This window comes from Podarcis bocagei (genome assembly GCF_964188305.1).
Source record: "Podarcis bocagei genome assembly, chromosome: 3".
Classification (NCBI taxonomy): domain Eukaryota; kingdom Metazoa; phylum Chordata; class Lepidosauria; order Squamata; family Lacertidae; genus Podarcis; species Podarcis bocagei.
Window position 1 is genome coordinate 63,933,804 of NC_138127.1, and position 24,343 is coordinate 63,958,146.

General features: G+C 41.4%; 1 protein-coding gene and 1 long non-coding RNA gene across 21 annotated transcripts in view; one reads left to right on the top strand and one right to left on the bottom strand.

Moving 5' to 3' along the window:
• The window catches only part of RYR2 (ryanodine receptor 2), a 246,048-nt gene that overhangs the window by 15,187 nt on the left and 206,518 nt on the right, over positions 1-24,343 (top strand). The window lies entirely within an intron of this gene.
• On the bottom strand, positions 2,114-14,104 carry LOC308584561. Of its 3 annotated transcripts, none has more exons than XR_014006919.1 (4): positions 13,931-14,104; positions 13,038-13,152; positions 12,341-12,405; positions 2,114-2,188 (listed from the first exon to the last, which is right to left on the bottom strand). It is a non-coding gene; the product is annotated as an uncharacterized lncRNA (long non-coding RNA). The 3 variants fall into 3 exon arrangements; XR_014006920.1 differs by lacking the exon at positions 2,114-2,188 and adding an exon at positions 8,914-9,076; XR_014006921.1 differs by lacking the exon at positions 2,114-2,188 and adding an exon at positions 11,794-11,973.

Consider the following 24,343-nt stretch of genomic DNA (forward strand, 5'->3'; position numbering starts at 1 on the left):
CTTCGGGCTGTTTTGGAGTTTCCCCCATAGATTTTACCCCCTCAATATTGGGGTGTGGGTGTGTTCTGACTGACTCCAGCTACAAAAGCAGAAGCTTCTGCTGAAGGGGTCAGAGTTGCTGGAAACTGCAGGAGGAAAGAGATCAAAGCTCGCTAATGTTCATGGAGGATAAGGCTATCAATGGCTACTAGCTATGGTGACATAATGTTTCTGAATGCAGGTTGCTGGAAACTGCTTAGGTCTTGCTTGTGGGTTTCCCACAGGCATATGGTTTGCTACTGTGAGAACAGGATGCTGGACTAGATGGGCCATTGGTCTGATCCAGCAGGCTCTGCTTAGGTTCTGAATAGACTTGCTTATGCGAAAGTGTTTTAAGCAGCCATTGAAAAGATTACAATGAAGGCACCTGCCTGATGTTAATAGGCAGGGAGTTCCAAAGTGTAGGCACTGCCACACAAAAGACTTGATTTCTTACAAGTGCGGAACGAGCATCATGTGGCACCTCCAGCAGTGCCAGTTCCACAGATTGAAATATTTAAGTGGGCACATATGAGGAAGGCAATCTTGTAAGTAAATGGTTTGAAGGTGTTAATTAAGTAAACTGGTTCCAAGCTGTTTAGTATGCATGTTGGAGTCTGGTTTTCGGTGTTGCCCAAGATGTGTGCTACCAGTACAGAAACCTACGAGTCCATGAAATCCTTAAACTGAAAAGGCAGGGGGAGGAAAGCTTTGTTGGTTGGGGTGTAGTTTTGTCCAGGTTCTATAGACCAAGTCCAGAAAAACTGAGAGTAATTAATAATATGCTTGAGCCTATAATTATCAGAATGGAAACACTGCATTACATTATACACTTTTGGGCTGAGATGCAGAACAGCCAGTAGTATGGATGTTTTCTGGGCTCCCTCCCTTTTGCTTTAGCAATTCTCAGTGTTAAACTGGCAGACTGAATTAATTTGTTTTTGAGTTGGTGTCAAAAAATGCAAGATGAGAAGGTGAGAGCGGCTGTGACAATAATGATTTTTTATTTTTTTGGTGGGGGTCAGGCACTTCCTTCACCCATTGAGGGGCTTTTCTCAAACCAGCTTGTGATTTGCAATCAGAAGCCATGGTTCTTTTGTGGCAGAAATAGTTCAGGCAGCTTTTGTGCAGAAGCTGCTGCTGTTTGTATTATTGTTGTTGTTGTTATTATTATTATTATTATTATTATTATTATCATTATTATTATTATCATTATCATCATCATCATCATCAATCCAAGGATCATGGGGTGGTTTACAATATAAAAGCATGAAAATACGTACCATAGTAACAAACAAAATCAATACTGCTCCCCCCCCTGAAGTTTAAAAGGCCATAGATTTTTTAATTAGCCTAAGACGTGGGAGAAGAGGAATGTTTCTGCCTTGTGCCTAAATGTATGTAATGAAGGTGCCAGATGAGCCTCCCTGGGAAGAGCAGGGAGCCACCACAGAAAAGGCCCGTTCTCATGTTTGTATGCAGATGATGGCTTCACTGCCTTGGAGATCAGCATGGGGAAAGAAATCATTGGGTGAAGGCATTGCTGCCCACAACTTTAAATACTTGCTTTCTCTTTTTCACAACCTAAATGTGTCAATTATTAAGTCAGACTAAATTTGATACTGTTTGCTTTTTTGGTTTATTATTCCAGGCAGCATCCCCCTAATAAATCTTCAGTAAGGCCAATATCAGCTGAATTCAGCTGCAATGCAGAAGCAAGCATTAGCTCATACAAATTCTGCTGCTTTTCTGTTTTGCAGTAAGGAATCACTAGTGAATTAAAGTTTTTGAGTTTCTCACGTCCAGACTTTATTCTGTCTGGTGGGGTTGAATGAAAACTGGCCTGCAGTGGGATATAGCTTTAGTTACAAAAATGTGTGTTTACAGGTGTTGTCTCCACCTGTCCCCTGGCTTAAAAGAAAACTAGTACTGGAATTTTAAGTTGATATTACGAATAAAGAAATGGGAGATAGCTGGTGTATATGTGTGCGGGGGAGGGGGGGCTTCAAATCAAATAAGATCTGTATTTGGCTTTGAGAGCTTGCTTTTATTGAATATTTGATGAAACAGACTGCAGATCACTGCAGTACAGTTCCAGCTGAATCACTGCTGGCAGTATTGAGTAGGCTGCCTTTTTGGGGGATTGCAGCAGTTGAAATTCTGGTGAGATCTAGAGTGGGAGAGGGAAATAAGCATTAAATAGTAAAAGGAAGAAAATGACCCCTTTAGAATTCGGTCTCCTCCAGAGCAGCACATGAGAAACCCTGCTATTTCATTAAATGTCTTAAAGCAGGCTAGGATTTGACTTGGAGTGATGAGCTCGGTACATAATAATGGCTCAAACTAGCATATAACAAAAACTTAGCTCAATCTACTAGTGAAATGGGAGTAATCTCTGAAGTATAGCACTATTACGCAAGGGCCCTGCTGCTTGGGATAATTTAATGCTATAACATATTTGACAGCCATTATTTTCCTTCCCTCCCCACCTCCTCTCTCCAGGACAGGTATGCAGCAATTTAACAGCTGCCTCTCTGTTCCACTCTGTTCCCTCAATATTTGTGATGTGTGGCCTGGATTTAACAACTGTATCTGGGGTGGAAAATTTAATAACTATGTGGGATGGAAGGAGCTAGGTGGAGGGCTGCACTTCTCAGAGGTTCAAGATTTTTAATTTGTGGTTTTATTATTCATTGTTGTATTAAATGGGTGTATTTTGTGATTTTACAGTCTTGCTTGAACACAGGCAAAGGAAAGCGGCTTTTCCATTGTACACAATGTTGAGGCTGAATTGGGCTCATTCTTGATGGCTTCATTTTGGGGTTGGAGAATGCTTTCTGTGATTTTAGCACCACATATTTGTGGGGGGGTTGTTTGTGTGGAAAAAGTTGCTTGGGTGAAATAAGGAAGTCATCACTTCAGAGGGAAATGCTTGTTGGAGCATTGTTTCTACAAAAATGCATTGTACAAAATTCAAATGATACCTAAAACTCTGCTCAGATTTCTGTTTTCCTTGTGAGAGGAGTAGTAGAAAGAGTGTTGGGAACTGAAAACATGTGTCCTCAAGCTATCTCATTGGTAATGAGAAAACAAAACAAACTCTTGATTATTCGCAGACCATAGCGAGATCAGCAAAATGAAGGTTGCCATTACAAATGAGTGCAGAATATTTGATTGTGGCTCCATCTTTGCCAAGTGCTCTTAGTGCTTCAGTTGACGACCTTGGGGCATTGTGCTCTGCTATAATTCATGTTTTGCGGTCGTAAAGTGCAGTATCAATTGTATTTATGGTGTCTGCTACCCAGAAATGTGTATGAAATTAAACTGCTCTCATGTATTTTTGTGTGTTCTTAATTGCATAAAGGCTTGTACAGCATCACTTCTGGAAAAAAACAACACCCTACACATGTGCGAAACTGTAGCTGTGTTCTAGAGGTCAGGGAGACCAGGGTCCCTGGCTGCACATACAGAGCCTATGCTTGTACAATATGCTGCATGCTTAAAGTACCTAGTGGGACCAGCTGGCATGCTCCCATTTTCCCATGCATTGTTTGGTAGTAGGGGAAGGGTTGTAAGTCAGTGGAAGGGCACATGCTTTGCATGCAAAGATCCTGGTATGGCTGGTAAAATCTCCAACCTGCAACCCTAGAGAAGAACAACCAATGAGTGTTGGCAGTACTGAGATAGCTGGACAATTTATTCAATCCTGTCCTGTTCACATGAATAACAGCCTTCCTTCATGGTTCTGTGTTTGGTTTGCAAATGTGCATTCAGAACTGTTGCCCATTAACTGCTTACCTGTTTGGCTTAACACATGTGGGTTTTATCTCTTGCCAAGTATAGTACTGAGTAGTGGATTAAATTAGAGGATATAATAGGATGTGTTTCTTGCTTTTGTGCGTGGACCCTGAGTACCAAACCATCACATAAGTTTCAAGACCACTGTACTAAACTTTAGTAATGATAATGGAGGGCAGAGAAGTGTGTCTGTAGCTATGTGGGGTAGCACAAAAGGGTTATTTTGCTGGAGATACCAGGGAGACTTGGGATTCTAGTTGTTAAGAGATTCAGGGTTAACTTACAGTGATACATTTTATTTACTTATTTAAAATATTTCTTAACCACCTTCATTGGAAGATTCCACAGTGATGTACATAAGAAGAAGAAGAAGAGCCCAGCTTCATTAGAAAGGCCCATTTAGTCCAGCATCTTGTTCCCACAAAAGCCAACCAGATGCCTATGGGAACTCTGCAAGCAGGAAATGAGCAGAACACCACTCTCCCCCTCGTGTTCCCAAGCAACTGGTATTCAGAAGCATACTGCCTCCAACAGTGGAGGTAGTATGCAACTATCATGGCTAATAACCGTTGATAGCCTTATCTGTGTACAACATAGTACACAACACTTGTTTTTGCAATCTCTGCTATATTGGAATGGGGAAACTGCATTGTTCCTCAAACAAAATATTGCACTCTTTGATGCATTAGGAATAAAAGTATCTTATATAAAATGCTGCACTGAGTGCTGGATAAAAACAATACTTCAATAATAGATGCACTAGGTTGGGTAAAGACTTTTGGCACTCAATCAGCAACTGGGTAATAACTGTGTACTTATTGCACAGGGAAGCAATAGTCTGGAAAGACTCCTCTGGTAACTTAATAGCTTTGCCATCTTATACCCACTATTATCTAAACAGTGTTTAAAAAGAACAAGAGCTCTTCTGGACAGCTTCCAGGCTGTCAAATAGAAAAGACATTATCTACATATGCTGTGAAATGTTATCTCAGTTGTTAAGTGAACTTTCCATGACAGTGGTGTGTTAGAAGTCAAAATGACTAATGAGAGAGAATCCTGCAGCAACAACAAAAGGTAATAGAATAATAGTCTGTTGAAGGTGCATTGAATGTCATTTACAAGGAAAAGAAGGTAGCAAGCGTCTGATAAAAGGCAAGCTGAATTCTGTATCGCTGTTTAATCCAAAATATGTCATAGTGGCACAAACGTTTTCTAAAATAGTCCTTAATAGCACTCAGTAAATTAAATCGTTGAAGATGGTCTTGATTAAAATCTTGTGGGGGACAGGAAAAGATATAGAGAGAAGAGTGTTACTTTGTACTGTGTGTTTACAGTAACTAGTACATAACAGCTGATGCTACTACATGAAAGGTGTTGGGCTATCATAGTAATGTGTGGGGGTTTTTTATAGGTTTCAGGAGAATCATAATCTGCTGTTACTACTTACAGTACAGTTTATGATTATCTTAACAGAAGGATGAGAAATTAAGTGGCACTGTAGGGGTTTTGTATCCTTCCCCTGTAATGACTGTACCACTTATTTGGATATCATGATGCCCATAGTCTGTGATCTAGATTAGAGGTGATTCACCATGATCTGTGTTGACCTCGAATCAGTGCAGTCAAGAGCTGGAAAAACAACAACAACCATTTGATAAAACCTTTAGGTTGCAGTTTTATCATGAAATAGTGTGGATGACCTGACACTTGCATATTAATATATTAATTTAAATTCTGACACATGGAAAGAATTAGGTGGGCTTTTGGTAGTTTTCATAGTGCTGGCTGAGAAGAATGTGTAACAGCAGGCATGCTACAAGTAAAATAAATAAATTGTGCAATTGCACTTTTTTTTAGCTTGCTTTATTTTAAGTTAACTAACATTTAGCTAAGATGGAGGAGTTGGACCTTTTGTATCACAGAATGCTTAATTTTTCAGCAGCATTTACAAAGGAGCTTGTCTCAATGGTTTATGACATTGGGGCAAATGAAAAGGTGATTACAGACAAATTTTTAATTCTGTCAGGCTTGTTAACTGATTTAAAAAGCATGACAAATAATGACCTTGCTTTCTTTATTGCATAATGACAAGGATAAGGATTAACTTTCACATGTGCATATTTGGGTTTGAAAGTCCTCCTTCGAGGACATGCCATAATATTTATTGCCATAGAACATTTTAGATATCCCATAATCTAAGATTCTTATAAATTCCAACTGATAAAATAGTTGCTGCCCTGACCCTATTCACATGTAAGTTTTGTAACATGGTACCTGCTTCTCACTGGAAGGACAGATCATGAAGCTGAGGCTCCAATACTTTGGCCACCTCATGAGAAGAGAAGACTCCCTGGAAAAGACCCTGATGTTGGGAAAGATGGAGGGCACAAGGAGAAGGGGACGACAGAGGACGTGATGGTTGGATAGTGTTCTCGAATCTACCAGCATGAGTTTGACCAAACTGCGGGAGGCAGTGGAAGACAGAAGTGCCTGGCGTGCTCTGGTCCATGAGGTCACGAAGAGTCGGACACAACAACAACAACCTGCTGAAAAGCTGAATTACACTGTAGGGCTGTGTGATAAATCGCCATACCATTGAATACCTGTTTTGAAATAACATTGTGATAAAGTGTTTCAACAAGGTAAACAAAAGGTGGATACTTAACAGTTTCCCAGGGGGTCGCTCAGCTGACCAGATACTTTACAGATACTTTGCAGATAATTTGCAAGCATGGTATCTTCAGCTTTGTTTTCCCTCCTAACCAATAAGAAGTGATGATAAGCCCTTACACAAACCAGCAAACTCTTTACCAGTATCCTTCCACTTAGGGCTCAGCTAATTATGCAGAGTCCAGGAGGAAACCCCCCCCCCTGGACAATCAAAGATCTACCAGCAAAGTAAAGAAAGAAGGTAAACAAAGAATTTGAAAGCTCATTTCTTTTCTCACACTCACCCCCACCCGTGAAAAAAACAGGAGGAAGGGTTTTTATGTTGTTAGTTCCCCCTAAATAGCTTTCCTCCATATCAAAAAGGAATGGTTTTTAAAAATTTGTTTAATTTATTTAAAGGAGACTATCTTTTGGCTTGTTACCGTGGGGCGGTACGGTGGGACCCTCTGCTGCCGTGGGAAACATGGCAAAGCCCTCTGCTGCTGCGGGGAACCATGGTGCATCCGCCACTGTTTGTGTGTGGGTACGGCGGGACCCTCTGCTGCTGTGGGGAAGTGTGATGCACCCTTCACTGCCACGCGGAGGTACGGCGGGACCTCTGCTGCTGTGAGGAGGCTCGGTAAGGCCAACCGTTGCAGTAGATATATAGTGATATATTGAGATACTGTGATAATTTAGCTGGTGATATACCATGATGTTGAAAATCAGATATTGTCCGACTCTACTGCACTGAAGCATATTTGCATGAAGTGGTTGCAGCAGGTTTTGGTTCAACTTTTTAAAATGGATGTACTGAGCCACAAGCTAGTGGTGAGTGGAGACAGAGCCAAAAATGGGTGGGATGTGGCATTTATAGTTTATATCTTTATACACATGTGTAAAGTAAGTCTTAATGGCTTGGGTGCCTGCTGTCTTCTGTTTTGGCTTTGCAATGGGGAACCACATGCATGTCCTATGCAGATACAGTGGTGCCTCGCAAGACGAAATTAATTTGTTCCGCAAGTCTCTTCGTCTTGCGGTTTTTTCGTCTTGCGATGCACGGTTTCCCATAGGAATGCATTGAAAATCAATTAATGCGTTCCTAGGGAAACCGCCTTCAGACCAGGTCCGGGGACACTCTGTCCCCGGACCTCTTCTGAAGGCTGGGGGGGACAAGGGCTTTTCTTCCCACCCCCAGCATTTTAAAAAACCCTGGGACAGCGGAGGACTTCTCCGCTGTCCGGGGCGATCTTAAAATGCTGGCGGGCGGCATTTTAAAATCGCCCCGGACAGCGGAGGACTTCTCCGCTGTCCGGGGCGATTTAAAAGCCCCTGGGAAGGCAGGCAGGGGGGACAAAGACTTTCGCCCCCTGCCCGCCTTCAGAAGGTGTTCCCGCCCCCCGCCCCACTTCGGAACAGCTTTCCGAAGTGGGGCGGCTGGGGCAGGTGTCCCCGCCCCCCCTCCCCACTTCGGAACAGCTTTCCGAAGTGGGGCGGCTGGGGCAGGTGTCCCCGCCCCCCCGCCCCACTTCGGAACAGCTTTCCGAAGTGGGGCGGCTGGGGCAGGTGTCCCCGCCCCCCCTCCCCACTTCGGAACAGCTTTCCGAAGTGGGGCGGCTGGGGCAGGTGTCCCCGCCCCCCCTTCGGAACAGCGTTTTAAAATGCTGGGGGTCGGGAGCGAAGCGCTGCCGACCCCCAGCATTTTAAAACCTTCCCGGGACACGGGGAGATTTTAAAATGCTGGGGGTCGGCAGCGCTTCGCTCCCGACCCCCAGCATTTTAAAACCTCCCCGGGACACGGGGAGATTTTAAAATGCTGGGGGTCGGCAGCGCTTCGCTCCCGACCCCCAGCATTTTAAAACCTTCTCGGGACAGGGGGAGATTTTAAAATGCTGGGGGTCGGCAGCTAACGCTTCGCTCCCGACCCCCAGCATTTTAAAATCTCCCCGGGACAGAGACTTCTCTGCTGTCCCTTGGAGATTTTAAAATGCTGGGGGTCGGCAGCGAACGCTTCGCTCCCGCCCCCCAGCAGGCGGGGGGGAAGGCAGGCGGGGGGAGCAAAGACTTTTGCCCCCCGCCGGCCTTCAGAAGAGATCCTCTTCTGAAGACCGGCTGTGGGCGAAAGTCTTTGCTCCCGACCGCCAGCATTTCCCTATGGGCTTTCGTCTTGCGATGCAAGCCCATAGGGAAATTCGTCTTGCGAAGCGCCTCCAAAACAGAAAACCCTTTCGTCTTGCGGGTTTTCCGTCTTGCGAGGCATTCGTCTTGCGGGGTACCACTGTATATAGTTGCACTATCCCTTCATCTGCCATGATGAAGTTTGTTGCACAAAGTGTTCTGCTTATTGGCTGTGCAAATTTGCAGAAGAACATGGCTTAATTGGTTGGCTCATGCTTCTTTGGATCCAACTCAATTTATTTAAGGAGGGTATCAGACATGGAGGGGGTAAATAATGAAATGTTTTGGTGTTGGAATTAGTGTCTTGGTAAAGCATTCATTGTAAAAGTAAGTTCATGACCTAACGTAGAATTCTGCAGGCAGCTGTGCTTTGATTAGTTGGCTCACATTTTGAAGACTCTCTTTAGAATTATAACAGCCAAGTTCTTATATTCTGAAATGGAAACATGAGATCCAGATGACTGTTCCATTCAGTGTCCTTTTCCTTTAGAAAAAAGGTTACTTGCTCAGTTATCTGCAGTACTAGCCTTTTCAGCCCAATAAAGCTCTGTCATTAGACAAAGTACACGGAAGAGTAGTGCATTTCTATCACTAGCACAGAAGAAAATGCTGCCCTGGGAATTTTCCTTTGTCAATGGTGTGAGTTGCGAATAAGTCAAATAACGTAACTGGCATTAAAAGAAAGGTGATGGTTTGCCACTGAATCATGAAGAGAGATTCTCAGATTGATATAGGATACTCCTGCCTGTGGGAGCAATTTAGGACCCAAGCCAAACTCACTAAGCACTGCAGTTATGCTAGTTTGATTAAAATGGCCATAGATAACGTATCCGCTGCTGCTTCAGGAAATCAAACAAATTATAGGGATTTAGTTGGGTCTTTTAATCACAATAATTTGATTGTGCATTTCCAGTTTTATTAGAAATTGTGACTGTGCCAAAAACAATAGTTTTATTCCAGTTGCCTCACTCCAGCATGCTAATGCTACCCCATGTGCATTTTTAAAGTGTTAAGAGCTCTATATCACTGTAAGTTAATCAATAACAGCTCTGTCTGCAGCTATGTAGATTATATACTGTATCACACATGGGTTTATCCCATTTCGACACAGCCCTACCACCCTAACTTGGAGAATGAATCCCTTACAGTAGCTTTGTCTTCCCTGATTCATAGAAGCCAAAGGTTACAAAATAAGGCAAGAGGCTTTACCCAGCCAGCCAGCTCCTCCTAGGGAGGCAGAGCCTATCGCACCTCAGGCCTGGTTACATAAGGCTTCATTTGTCTCTGACTCACAGCAGAGACAACTTCTCCTGTAGGTATTGAAACAGGGTCCATTGGAGCTGTCCAAGGTACTTGTGTTCTTTGCATGACTGAGATTTGAGAGTAAATGCTGCCTACTTCCCTCAAACACATGTAGAATTTGACAGCCCCCCCCCCCAAACACTAAATACCCCACCCACTGGCAATATGGATATATGAATGAAGGATGATGTTTGCATTTGCATTAGCAGTATTTTCAAAATGTTCACATACTGGGTGGAGGAGGCAGGGAAGCCCTCAAGACCACAACACCAGTTTTACGAAGTTATTCAGAATAGAAATGATGGTAAGAGGACAACCCATGAGGCAGGGTGTTGCTTCAAGAAACTTTTAAAGAGAACATTTTAGTTCACATCTGTTATTTCTACTTACTACACTCGATCTTAGCCACAAGTATCTTATTACAGCTACTTACAATCAGGCTTCAGGGTTTCTCACACATTACGTAGGAACATAGATGGTCAAACTAAAAAAGAGGGATGCTGAGGGACAAAGGACTTTTTGGCAACAGTCCAACTTTACAGACCAGGACCCAAGTGAGCATTGATTGACATGTTGAAATTAACAAGCCACTCGTAAGACAGTCATGTGGCCAGGAAAGTGCCCAGGGACTAGAGACTGGAAACAAAGTGGTAGTAGGCCAGAGATGGAAGCTGTCAAGCTGCAAAGTACAGGCTTTCCTCAGCTTCTGGCAGAAAAAAGGACTTAATTCCTTAGGTACAGATGATGGATGACTGGGGAGACCAAGCAATTTTAAAGAGATAAGTGGGTACAGGACAAGCCCCTGTTACAGTTGTTGTTGTTTAGTCGTTTAGTCGTGTCCGACTCTTCGTGACCCCATGGACCAGAGCACGCCAGGCACTCCTGTCTTCCACCGCCTCCCGCAGTTTGGTCAGGCTGTTACAGTTAGTACTTAACAACTACATGAAAATTGTGGTCCAAGAGCAGTACCGTATATTATAAAATACAGTGGCTAGGAGCATTGGTCACTCATATTAACATACTGCATGAATACTGCACTGATTCTGTTTTAGAATCCATTGTGTATCCTGATATTATAAACAAGCTTTTGAAATAGTAAATTGTGTGCATTTTATTACAAACTCTGGTGACTCCTGACACATTACCCCCTCTTCACTTTACTAATATATGGCCTGCATCCTTGGCCCTCTCTTCCAATGTAAATTCTCAAGTCAGGTTTGAGACCAAGATACCTAATCTACAAAGAAGTTCGTATCCAAAATTTGTACAGAGCTAGGAATCCTGGGGGCATTTTTAATGGAGCTGCTTGCACCAAATCTGTCTGAAAAGCTTTATTACCATTTAAGTGGGCGCTGACCTACTTTGAAGAAAATAACTAGTCTAAGTATTGAATCCTTATATTTTGTTTTCATGCTATGGATCTTACTGAGGTTGCAGTGAACCAGTTTATGTCTGTGATGGCACCTCCGGAAATTGTTAAATTGAGATACATTGGCCCATCTAGTCCAGCATCCTGTTATCACAGTGGCTTACCAGAAGCCTGCAAGCTGGACAGGAGTGCAACAGCATTCTGCCCACCTCTGATTTCCAGAAACTGGTATTCGGATCAAATTGAATACCTTTATTGGCATCACAATATAAAACATTTCAAGTCACTGGGATAATTAAAAGGACGAGGGTGAAGCTGTCCATGGTAATAAGGTCACCCTGTGATCGTGTGAACTTAGATATTCTGCTTCGCCATGTCTGTCCCCCAAAAGGATAGTTTGTTGGGAAACCTTTCAGGTGAAATTGTGGCTAAAAAGGAAGTTACTAAGGCAGTGATATCTTTGTCCCAATCTGCCAGGAGAAACCTCATTTGACTTCTCGGATTTGTAGGTGGAGGTCCAACTTTTGCTCAGCATCAGTAGGCGAGGTCTGCTGTGTAAAGAGCAATCTAAAGAATGTGGTCCATTGAATCAGGTACTCCTTGGTTGCCGGCACACAAATGGGCTTGATATGGAGTATGTGAGAATCTGCCTTTGGTCACTGCAGAAGAGAGAAACTGGTATTCAGAGGCACAACATTGCAGCTTTTCCACTGACATAGTGGTAGCATATTTGTGGTCTCAGTGTATAGTCGGCATAGGATTGATCTGATAGCTTCTTAAAGCTCTCAGATTACTGTGTGAAAATACTGAAACTGTTTTGTTTTAAATTTCTTGCAGCAAATGAAGAATGTGTGGATTTGGCTGTTTCTGTGCTTTAAAGTGTTCTGTTGTGCTTGGCTGTTTTCAAGCCTCAGCAATTTTATTTGCTTTTCATGAACCACTTGGGCTATGATCTCGTGGGGAAATGGTTTAAACATTTGATAATTAAACTGTTCATGTCATGATCCAAAGCTTCAAGGTACTTACTCTCATGGAGGTTTGTATGAAGAGTGCTTCCCTTATTCATGTCAAAACACTGGGCAGAATTCAGTCTGTGAAGTGTTGATTAAATGAACACAGCCTTAAGCAGATATTCATTTCCCCCCGGTATTACTGGTCCACATAACTAGTGGCTATACCGAGTACTTTTTCCCCCTAAAAAATATTTAAGGGTACTCTCATTTCCTACTCATATTGAAATACTGTCCCTCAGTGAGGCCAAAGTTAGTTTCACAAAATGTTTAGGGGTATGCGTACCCCTGTGTACCCCCAGAAAAAAAAGCACTGGCTATACCTTATATTCTGTTTTACACATACTTAGAAATTAACTATCATCTTATATTACATGTGGTCAAATGTTGTAGCTTAAAAAAAGAAGTAGGTGGAAACCTTTTGAGAATCCTCACACAGGAGCTGCTTGGTTATATATAATTCTAGTTCCAGATTTGAAATGCTACACAGAGAGACTGCAATCCAGTTAGACTTATGCCCTGTAGGGCTAGCTCTGTGTGGTTTAATTAATTTTTGACCAGCATGTAAAACTGTAATTACTGAACCAGCAGTAATTGAAAGTGAGAGAAATATCATCTGCCTTAAAAAAAAAATAAAATAAAAGAGGGCATCAGCTAATAAACCAAATGGAAACAACAACTTTGTATACGTTTTGACAGTTGTTTTAACTTACATTGTGAGCTGGCTTGAACATCTGGAAAAAGCAAAGTATAAACTTAAATAAATACCATCCAACTCTTCCTTCATTCTTGCAGTTTCCTCACAAATATATGACCTATGTGGAAGTCCTTTGACAGAAGTGTCCAATAAGTGTGCTAATCATGGGTAATGGCAAACTAAACATTTTGACCGCTTCAAAATGAGCCTGGAAGGCCCATGCAACTGTTTAAAGTAGTGCAGTATTTTGGATTTTTAAAAAATCATTTTGATATAGCCACGGCTGTAGCTGATTTCCAAACAGAAACAGGTTTATTTGAAGGCAGCCGTTGATGGGGGATTGCTGCCAGTGGGGCAGTTCCAGTGGGGCAGCCCTGAAGGGGCAGAGACACCAAAGGCAACTATCCCTTTATTGTGGATGGCCTTGTGCACATGTGACAGTTAATCTGGCTTTCAAGGGAAAGATGGAATGTTGGGGAGAAGCATTTAGTGAAAGCAAGAATGCTGCTCATGGTTATGTATTCACTGTATGTGTTGGTATTTCGTGATATTATCATATTTTTTGGTATTAATATGATAATTACTGCTTTTGGGACCTTTGGGACAAAAAGCAGTATATAGTTAATCAACATTATCATTGCAACGTGCATTAAACAAAAGCAGAAAAAGTAAATTTATAGCCTCCATGAAGACAACTGAATCTATTATACTATGACTCTTGTTGCTGGTTCAATAAGTTACTGACAGCTAGCTATGATAATAAAAAGGGCATAATAGTAGAACTTAATGTTAATCTTTACTTGTGGACTCTTAAGAAAATTTATTTTTCAACCATAAGCCTATTGGATGAAGCAGCTTATATTAATGTACAATTTGCTACATTACCTTAAATCTAGCTGATACACATACCAAGTAATATGTTGTAACAATGACAGTTTACTTTATTTCCTGTAGTACTCTTCCCTGGTTCATGCTTTCCTAATTGTTCCTTTATATAACCTCACTCTCCAGTTTGTATTATGCAGTGTCTAGTGACTGCCTTCAAAGCATGCTGTGAGTGTTTGGCATCTAAATGCCTTTGTGTCAAGAGGTTGCAGTGATAATGGCGTGTAGATGATGCAGCCTGAATTCTTGGGTCACACTCCAGAATGTTCTGCTCAGTTGGTGAGTGTAATTCAATTGCAGCAGTTCAAAGAAGAAATCATGCAGAAAAATGCATCTTTATGGAATCTGAGGACTTGTATATAATTTGTGATGCCATACCTGTGCTTACGTAATTCATATAAACTGTCTTGCTTATATGTTGATAATATGAAGGCTATGGTTTATATTAAGTTTTAATTATCTCAGTTTGGCTTTCCCTCCCTTTTTGGGAACTCAAGAGTTTTAAATTATTCTACAGCTGAAAACTAAAGCAAATGTCAGACTTTAAATGGCTTCCTTTTCTATACTCAACCACAGCTTCCACTTGTTTTTATAATGCCAAAATATGATTTAGCATTATATCTGAACATATACTATATGTCCAATGCAGGTGCAGTAGTGCATCAGACTAAAAACAAAAAAACAAATCTCAAAGGGATTTTGTGGAGGATATCATAATAGAAAGAATGAGCTAGAGTTGTGGATTCCCCCCCCCCTTTTCTAATGAAATAGTTACCAATTTATTTATTTCTCTGAAAAAATATACCACGTGACAATGATAAATAAAATGTTCTGTTGCAACATTACAGGAAGGTTTGTCTGAATAAAGAAAGAATTTTCATCACTGCTATTTTGTTTTGTATTACAGTATCAAATCTTCAGTAATTATATCCTAACCTTTTATTATTGTTATTGCTACTTTGGAAAAACAATTTGCAGGTTAATACTGTATTGCATAAACAACATTGTCTCAGTTCAGAAGGTTTGCCATTGAAATAAAATAACAGTATAGAAGTACAGATGTACCTTTTATCTGAGCCTTTCTATGTAAGTACTATTGCTTCAATGACTACTAACATTAGCTGCAGTAGAACAAGTCAGGCAGTTGAGGAAAGTCTTTATAGAAAAAGTGGTTTTCAGAAAGTAGAAAGAATGGTTCCATCTCCACCACAGAGATCAGTATGGCAGACACATGTAGGCAAGAACAGAAAAAAAACATGTAAAGATGCTTAATTGTTAGTAAGGTGCCTCAAGGTTGGTTGAAGATGTGTAAACCTTAATTGATTGTTACGGTTTGCTCAGTTTTTACTAAGTTGTTTTAATAGCTTCAGATATCATTCACTGCAGATGTAGAGAAGCATAGAGGAGGGAGAACTGGTGAGAATTCTCTCTTCCATTAGCAGGTTCCAGTGGTGTCTATGGGGCCATGAGTGGAATTCCAGTAATGGCATCTTGGAATCCAACCCATTATAAGCAGGGTTATCTATGTGCAGACCTAAAAACTTTGCCTAATTGATGTAAATGACACTTCATGTTACACATTCACTATAGTTTTTAACATGCCAAAGAAGAACTCTTTGTACCTTTTCCAGAAGAGAACACAGCTGCTATAGAGTATTTCTATTCTTGTTTGAAAATTGGTGCTTGGACTTGCCAAATTAATGAGCTGGAATGGGAAAAAAGAACAAAATTATGACCTTAGTGATAGATTTAAGACTGTTGCTTATAAACCCATCAGTTTTAGTTCGTGACGTAAACTAGATTTTAGTATGACAAAGTGTCATTTAAGTAAATTAGTAAGCTCCGTAGTGTTTGTTTGGATGTTTCCTGCTACCTAATAGGATTAACATTCCATTTAGAACTATGTAATGAGAGATTATAGATCACAGAAATAAGGAATGCCACTGGTAACTGGAGAAACTGATAGCTTTTGAACTCTTGGTATTATCACAAGTATTATCACAATGACTTCCTACACAGATTATTGTTGGACAAAATATCCATCACTGCAAAGCGTTTTTGATATGGGGTTTAAGCCAAGGAGGTGCTGTTTGATTTTTCAAACCGGACCACTTACAGTATTTTCATTGCATAGCGGTTACACCCACAACTGATTAACATGTAGTTTTGTATTTTGTATGCAAGCAGCAGTGGGGTGGGGATCTCTCATTTGGGAAGCAGAGGCGCTCCCCAGCTGAGCTGCCCCGATCCAGCTCCTACTCCTGTGCAAGCAGGAGCAGGGGCACGCAAAACGGAAGTGTGGCACTGAAAAAGGAAGCGTAACACTAAAAACAGAATAGTTTGGATTCTGAAAAAAGTTCACACCTACTTCCGGGTTTGCGGTGTTTGATTTCCAAGTTGTTCATGAACTAAGCTGTTCAAAAACCAAGGTACCACTGTATAGTATGTGCAGCAAGATGTTGGGGGAAGAATTGGTGCTGCATTGTTGTATAGAGAGTACAGGTGTAACCATACCAGAGGAATCTAAGGTGGTTCATGGTTACTTTGCCCCCCTGCTATCTGACCCTTCTTTTCAGACCCCATGTGATCTGAAGACCTTCAATTGGGAAATTTCTGACAAGTGATGCTAGTTCTACTTGCACTGCCATTTGTAATTTGGGTTGGGGGAGTCACGATGAACTGATGAACTATTGTGCGGTTTGTGTGTGCTGTATTTGTTCCAGGGAAATGAACATAAGTGGTATACTAGAGTAGAATAAGCACAGAGCTTCATGGAAATCTATGGAATTTTTGCCACTCGGCCTGCAGACAATCCATTCTTACCAGCTGCTTTGCTTCTGGCTGCACCTAATCTATAAATAAAACTGCATGAGATAACAGTGAGTGTTCCTTTGAAGGCACATTTTTTCTTATTTAAATAAGATGTGTAACCAGCCCACATTGGGCTTGAATTTCTTTTGGTTGTACCCAGTACCTTGTGTGGACAGATCTTGTGAAGGTCCCACAAGATCTTCCCAGAGCCCAGGAAACAAAATGCTCTTTCTGCACCAGGCTTTCCTGTTAGAGAAAGAATTTTTAAGGCCTCCAACCTTGCTTACTGAGCTCTGGGAAGGTAAGGATATGCCTTGCATGACCTTCCCAGAGACCAGTAAGATATGGGTAGTCAATACATGGGGCTACCACTAAAGATGGTTTGTAAACTTCAGCTGGCTTGGGTGCTCACTGGGGCAAGACGGTTAGCGCATATCACCAATCCTGGCCAATCAGTTTCCAGGTCCAGTTCAAAGTGCTGGTGTTTTAATGCCTTAAACAGCTCAGGACCACAATATCTCAAGGACCACCTCTCCCCATATGAACCTACAAGAACTCGGAGATCATCATCTGAGGCCGTCCTCCATGAGAGGCCAGAGGGTGGCAGCATGAGAATGGACCTTTTCTGCGGTGGCTCCCCATTTGTGGAATGCTCTCCCCAGGGAGGCTCGCCTGGTACCTTTGTTACATATCTTTAGTTGCCAGGCAAAATCTTTCCCCTTCAACTGGGCCTTTGGCTAATTAAACAGTCTAAGGCCTTTTAAACGTGACTGTGCCAGGCTGGGGAAGGAAGTGGTTTTTTATATTATTATTATGCTATGCATTTTGTGTTTTTATGTAGTTTATTGCCCTGTGATCTTTAGAAGAAGGGTGGTATATAAATGCAATAAGAATAATAATTTTGCCTACTGTACTAAACACATAACTACAATGTTTCAAGTATATGGATATTGAAATATTTGTTTAAAAAACCCCGAACCAAAATATATCACAACTTTCATAAGTAAAATACACAGTCCCAAATGTAAGAACAGAGTTACAGCCCTTGCACACAGAGATCAAGGAAGGGTTTCTCAGCATCTTAGAGATTTTCTGGGACAACTGAAATTTTAATTCGCCGTGCTCTGGTTCGTTTCTTGTCTGTGGTGGGGACATCATAGAATGCTGATCAGTTTCAGTTTCAATATATCCAGGAAGTGTAACTGAACTTGGTGGTGTTTGAAGACACTTAGCAATCTTTTCTGGAACAGTGGTTCCCAGTTAGCTTAAGTACTGCAGACCCCCTGTTTTTTAAAAGTCAAGCTATTGACCCCTTACTTTTGGAAATGTTGATATTTGTACAGTCATTTTTGTTACATGAATGGTGCTACAGACCTCCTTTGTTGGTTATGCAGACCCCCTGGGATCCACGGACCATTAGTTGGAAACCACTGCTCTAGAAGATAACTTACGCAAATCCATGAATATAATTAAAGCTTCCCAGATGCTGCCAACTAACCATATTCCTGAGTAAAATAAAACACCTAGATGTGGCATTTCTAAGAGCAAATAAGTGGCTTCCTCAAGGTTTCTTAGTAGCAGTTAATTTTATGACTTTTGTTATTAATATAACCTGTTTGATGTTCCTGGAGCGTAACTTTCTCATGATATATCTTAATGTAGCTGGAAATATCAACAATTCTGAAAGTATAGAAAATAAAATCCAGTTTTCATAAGTGTCCTTTATTCAGCTTGGATTTAGGTAATCAAACTTCTGTGTACAGTGCTGCACAGCTGATTTGACTGCATTGTTATATAATCATTATTTCATTATTTATTTCTTTATATATATATTTGCTATATCAATTATGCATTATTTATGGCTGCCTGTCAGTGGTCCTTGAATTCACAAAGAAAATGCATTGTAATTATTTTAGAAGCTGAAGTTTTATTATGCAAAAATAAAAAAAATTTTTTTTTTTTAAAATTGATGTATCATTTTGGTTAAGTCCCTTACCCCCACACCTTGAATTATGTGTTTTAAATTAAATTCAACATGTATCCAGTCACCAGACAATCTTGATTTTTAACATTAATGGCTAACTGAAGCTGCAGATTAATTTCCTAAACTATAACATATGCTTAGATTAATGTTTTAAATACCTTATGAAGTTTTAGGTTATGCTTAACAAATTATAGTCCAACATTATTATAGGGTACATTTTTAATTAGCTGTTCTGAGGTCCATGACTTTATTCTCAAAGTGAAAATTTTGCCGGTTTCACACAAACAAATCCAGCTATACTATGATTTGTTAGTAGTTCATGCCAATGACCTTAACAGCGAGTGGTGCTGTGGGTTAAACCACAGAGCCTAGGGCTTGCCGATCAGAAGGTCGGTGGTTTGAATCCCTGTGATGGGGTGAGCTCCTGTTTTTTGGTCCCTGCTCCTGCCAACCTAGCAGTTCGAAAGCACGTCAGAGTGCAAGTAGATAAATAGGTACCGCTCTGGTGGGAAGATAAACGGCGTTTCTCTGCACTGCTCTGGTTCGCCAGAATGGCTTAGTCATGCTGGCCACATGACCCGGAAGCTGTACGCCGGCTCCCTCGGCCAATAAAGCGAGATGAGTGCCGCAACCCCAGAGTTGTCCACGACTGGACCTAATGGTCAAGGGTCCCTTTACCTTTACATGCCAATGACAATCCATTGCTAGTATGGTTGGAGGTGATCGTGGGAGGAGTGACAGTGCCTGCAGTGTTCTCTCCAATTAGAAGGGCACCTGTGGACCAACTCTACATCTGTGTACACCATTATTCAAAATCTATTGTGAATTGGAGAAGGTAGCAGAAAATACTGAATGACACGTCTCTTTCAAAATTATTACAATATCCATGGGTCAAGATACAGCGCAGTATGAGAGACTGCTGTGCTCATGAACAGGATTTTTAAGCTCCACATTAAAATGGTACTAGATTCAGGTAGGTCTGACGCAGTCGAAATAAATTAAAAAATTAATAAATTGTCCAATAGCACCTTAGAGACCAACTATATAGTTCCGGGTATAAGCTTTTGTGTGCATTCACACTTTTTCAGATACACTGAAACAGAAGTCACCAGACACTTATATATAGTTCTGATATATGTACCCTTATATACCCTTATATATATTCTGAGAAATACCGCACCCCACCCTCCCACTATATATAAGGGTCTGGTGCATGCACATGATAGCTTATACCCAGAACTACTTAGCTGGTCTCTAAGGTGCTATTGGACAATTTCTTAAAATGGTAGTTTTAAGAAATCCCCCAGAATGGTTATTTCCCCCTACATCTACTGTATATTTGGAAAGTGGTTTGTATATTTGCTACATACCCTCCAGTATTTCTTAGATTTATTTAATGGAATGCAGGAGAAGGCCAAAAAGCAGATTCTGAAAGGCATAGGAAAACTGGGAGATAGAATTGCCAAAAGGGAGATGTTCGCACAGCCAGGAGCTGCAAAGCAAAGGAAGGCTGAAAGTTAAAATATTTGGCTGCATGCCTGTAGTCTACGTTTCAAAGTAGTAATGATATGGTGGTGTGGTGCGGTGATGATGAAGCTTATAGAAGTGAGCAGCCAAACTGCTGTGGTTTCATGAAATGTTAATGAAAATTCTAACAGGAAGCTGAATTCATGAACAATGGACTATCTGAAAACAAGCAGGCATCTGAGAGAGAAGTGTAAGGTCAATTTGCCTGGGGTGAACCCTCACACAGGCCCTAGGGACAATAGGAGTTGTGTGGGCAGTTAAGGAAATGAACACTAAAGCTGAATCAGAAGAGGTCCCAGGAGATGGAAAGCCAAGGGACTTTATGCCCTGAGGCTTCTTGAATCTGCCACATTATCTTACTCACTATTGAAGGAAGCTATGTTAGAGATAGGGCAAATGACAGATAGAGAGTGTGAAGGCTTAATAGACCTGGCAGAAAAGAAAATGGGGTTGAACATTCTTGTGTCGGGAGTATAGCGCTATGAGATCTGATTAGAGAAAAGAGGAATTGTAGCTGCATGGAACAACTTGAAACAGGTATTTTTTTTTAATGCAAAAATCCTTACACAAAAACACAATGTTTCTTCAGATTCTATAAGTACATGACAGATCCAAGTAAACCGAAATACAATATTGTGCAATGTTACAAAGTTCTTTTAAACCTGTCAAAATATTTTGAACCAATAGAGACTATTCAAGGATAAAATGTTAACAGTGAAGTATATATTTAGAGTCAAAATCTATTGAAGATTTTAATATAGGCTTGGAAGCCAAACTAGCTTGTGCAGAAGAATGTTCTTAATCTTGGTTAAAGATACACATGATTTAAAAATGCCACAAATGAGCTACTAAAAAATGCTCTTATACTTCCATGGCCTGATAATTGAGCTAGCAACAGCAGTAACACTGATGTAAGTAAATTGCTGCATTTCTCAAAATGCTTTGGCAACTAGGTCAAAGGTTCAATCTGTGTCGCCTGTTAGTGTTTAGAATTAGTTTGTCAACATTTCCCCAGACACTTCCAGGCTGCAAGGACATGAAGCAGCTCCTCTCGTTTTAATGACTTGCTGGTTATTTCTAAACATGCAATTTGGGAAAAACCATCAGCCAAATTAAATATATTTTTAATAACTGCAGTAAGTAATATGTAGGTCTTATTATCTCAGGCTTGCTGTCGTTTCCTTCTTTATATAACAGGAACTGCTAAGGATTTGGTTTTTTTTAAGTAAGGGAGGGTGTTTTTGTTGTTAAAAACAAATTACTGTGATACAGTAGTAGTTGGTGTGTTAGCTGTCAATTTCTGATTCAGTGTAAAACTACTTTATAACATCATTTGTTGTAATCTCAGACCTTTCTCTCACACAGTGCTTTTTCTGCACAGAAAATGATCCACACAGCATAAAGCTTAAAATCTGCATGTATGGTAATATGTAACAAATGTATGTACACCGACTGGAAAACAGTCACCAATCAGTTTCCCAGTGTGGGTAAAATTAAACACACACACTTATTACTAGCATTGATCACTTGGTGAGCAATCCTGTGTACAAGAAGCAAGCCAGTGTAAATTAGGCTTCCATAAAGGTACAACAGATCCAAAGCCTGTTCAGCTGCTGCTCTACCTAAGCCTAGCAAAGGAAAACAAGCCTTTCAGTATTGTCCTGCATCAGGTTGTCAGGTTACGTGATCACACTGAATGGACTTAAGACAGGCATAGGCAAACTCCGGCCCTCCAGATGTTTGGCACTACAATTCCCATCATCCCTGACCACTAGTCCTATTAGCTAGGGATGATGGGAATTGTAGTCCCAAACATCTAGAGGGCCGGAGTTTGCCTGTGCCTGGTTTAGGATGTAGCCTAATCTTCCTGCTCTGGTCCTGCCCTTAGAATATCCCCTGGAACGCTGAGCCAGGATAAGCAAGTTATGCTGTCTTATCTTTGACTGAGCCAGGGTTGGGGGCAGTGTTAGACACTGAGATATGAAAGCTAGGAGCTAAATGGCACCCTAAACCTAGGTTATGGGCGCAACAATGGAATGCTTAGCTCTGCTTTTTTATAACAAGAATACAAAGGTGAAAATGAAAGAACTGCAGCTAAAATATTATTTTCGTTTTTCACATGGTCTAGTCCTTCTCCTGCCCACTCCCCTAATATTGTTAGGAGGGTCTCTTCTCCAGTCTTCAGAGACTAGCTGGAGGCAGGGAGGCAGAAAAAGGGCCTCCTTTCCTTCCACTCCGCAGTTTTAATCTGAAATCTTAGGTGCAGTACTGCACCCAAAGCTCAGAAACCGCTTGTACTAATGAAATTCCCTGTCACAAAATGTGCCTAGAACAATGGGAGTTTTGAACACTGGTTGGGGGACCAAGAAAGAACGGTACATAAGTCAAATCACAGGTTGTTGGATCAGCAGTTCTATGAAGAAGAAGAAGAAGAAGAAGAAGAAGAAGAAGAAGAAGAAGAAGAAGAGGAAGAGTTTGGATTTGATATCCCGCCTTTCACTCCCTTTAAGGAGTCTCAAAGCGGCTAACATTCTCCTTTCCCTTCCTCCTGCACAACAAACACTCTGTGAGGTGAGTGGGGCTGAGAGACTTCAAAGAAGTGTGACTGGCCCAAGGTCACCCAGCAGCTGCATGTGGAGGAGCGGGGACGCGACCCCGGTTCCCCAGATTACGAGACTACCACTCTTAACCACTACACCACACTCGCTCTCAAAAGGCATGAGAGCTCAAAAGGCATGACTAGACACGAGCTAACAAGTGACATACAGTGGTACCTTGGGTTAAGTACTTAATTCATTCCGGAGGTCCGTTCTTAACCTGAAACTGTTCTTAACCTGAAGCACCACTTTAGCCGCCGTGCCACCGGAGCAAAATTTCTGTTCTCATCCTGAAGCAAAGTTCTTAACCCGAGGTACTATTTCTGGGTTAGCGGAGTCTGTAACCTGAAGCGTATGTAACCCGAGCTACCACTGTATTCCCTATGCTTTCCTTCTGAAGGATGGGGCAGGCACAGCATTTAGTGCACCATGTGGCTGGAGTCCTGAGGCCGACTGCAAATGTGCGCTCCTTCTAGTGGGCTGGCTAGGTGAGGTTTTTGCATGCTAGTGCTGGCATGTCCGTGTCCTAGGTGAGGGAGGTGAGATGCAAGCCAGATCAGCATTGGATTTACTCCCAGCTGCGTCCCATGAACAGGGAGACTCCTGTTTAACAGGCAGGTCCTTGGCTGAAGAAGCTAAGGGAGGCATCTCTGGGAGGGAGTTAATGGGAGGCCCTTCTGAGAGTTTGCCTGAATCTTCTTTGGAGGGCAAATTTCCACCCGCTAACCCACTGGGACCCATAGCTGTCAACTTTCAGTCTTGAAAATAAGGGATCAGCAGCCTCGAAAATAAGGGATCAGCAGCATAGCTGTCAACTTTCAGATTTGAAAAGAAGGGATCAGCAGCCTCACCTGTCCCGGAGACAGTCTACGGGATATCTAACAATCCGGGATAGCAGCGGGAAGCAGCGGGAAACGGCTCTGAAATAAGGGAATTTCCCGCAAAAAAAGGGAAGGTTGACAGCTATCCTGGGACCCTCTCCTGGATCTAGCATTTATTGGGGTTTGGAATCCATTACTCCCATACCACTGGGACCCTTTTAACTCTCCAAGATCCTCTTACACCTTTTTAGGGTCTCACTCCCCCCCCCTCCACAACACCTCCATGGCACTCATGACAATATGCAAGTTTTGAGTTATGTGCTCAAACATGACAGTTTTGAAGCTAGTAGATGCAGCTGAGTAGAATATATACACTGCAGTATTTTCCTTTGAAGTGTTATAAAAATAGATGGCAAATTTTCTGCTCGTACATGATTAGAGTTTGAATTTAAGCCTGTACGTAATCATGTGGATTATAAATGAGTGCCAGTGAAATTTATAGTACTGTAATATATTTTGAAAGACTCCCTATTGTTTCAATATGTTGGGCCGTTTTCCATTCCATGTCATTTATGAAAGCCACATTGTTTCTTCCAGGAAAGCAGGCAACACATCAACCCAGATTCTCGGAAGATTTGTATTTCATCATGTACTTTTAATTTAAATCAACTTTTTCACTTTTAAAATGGCATTCTCC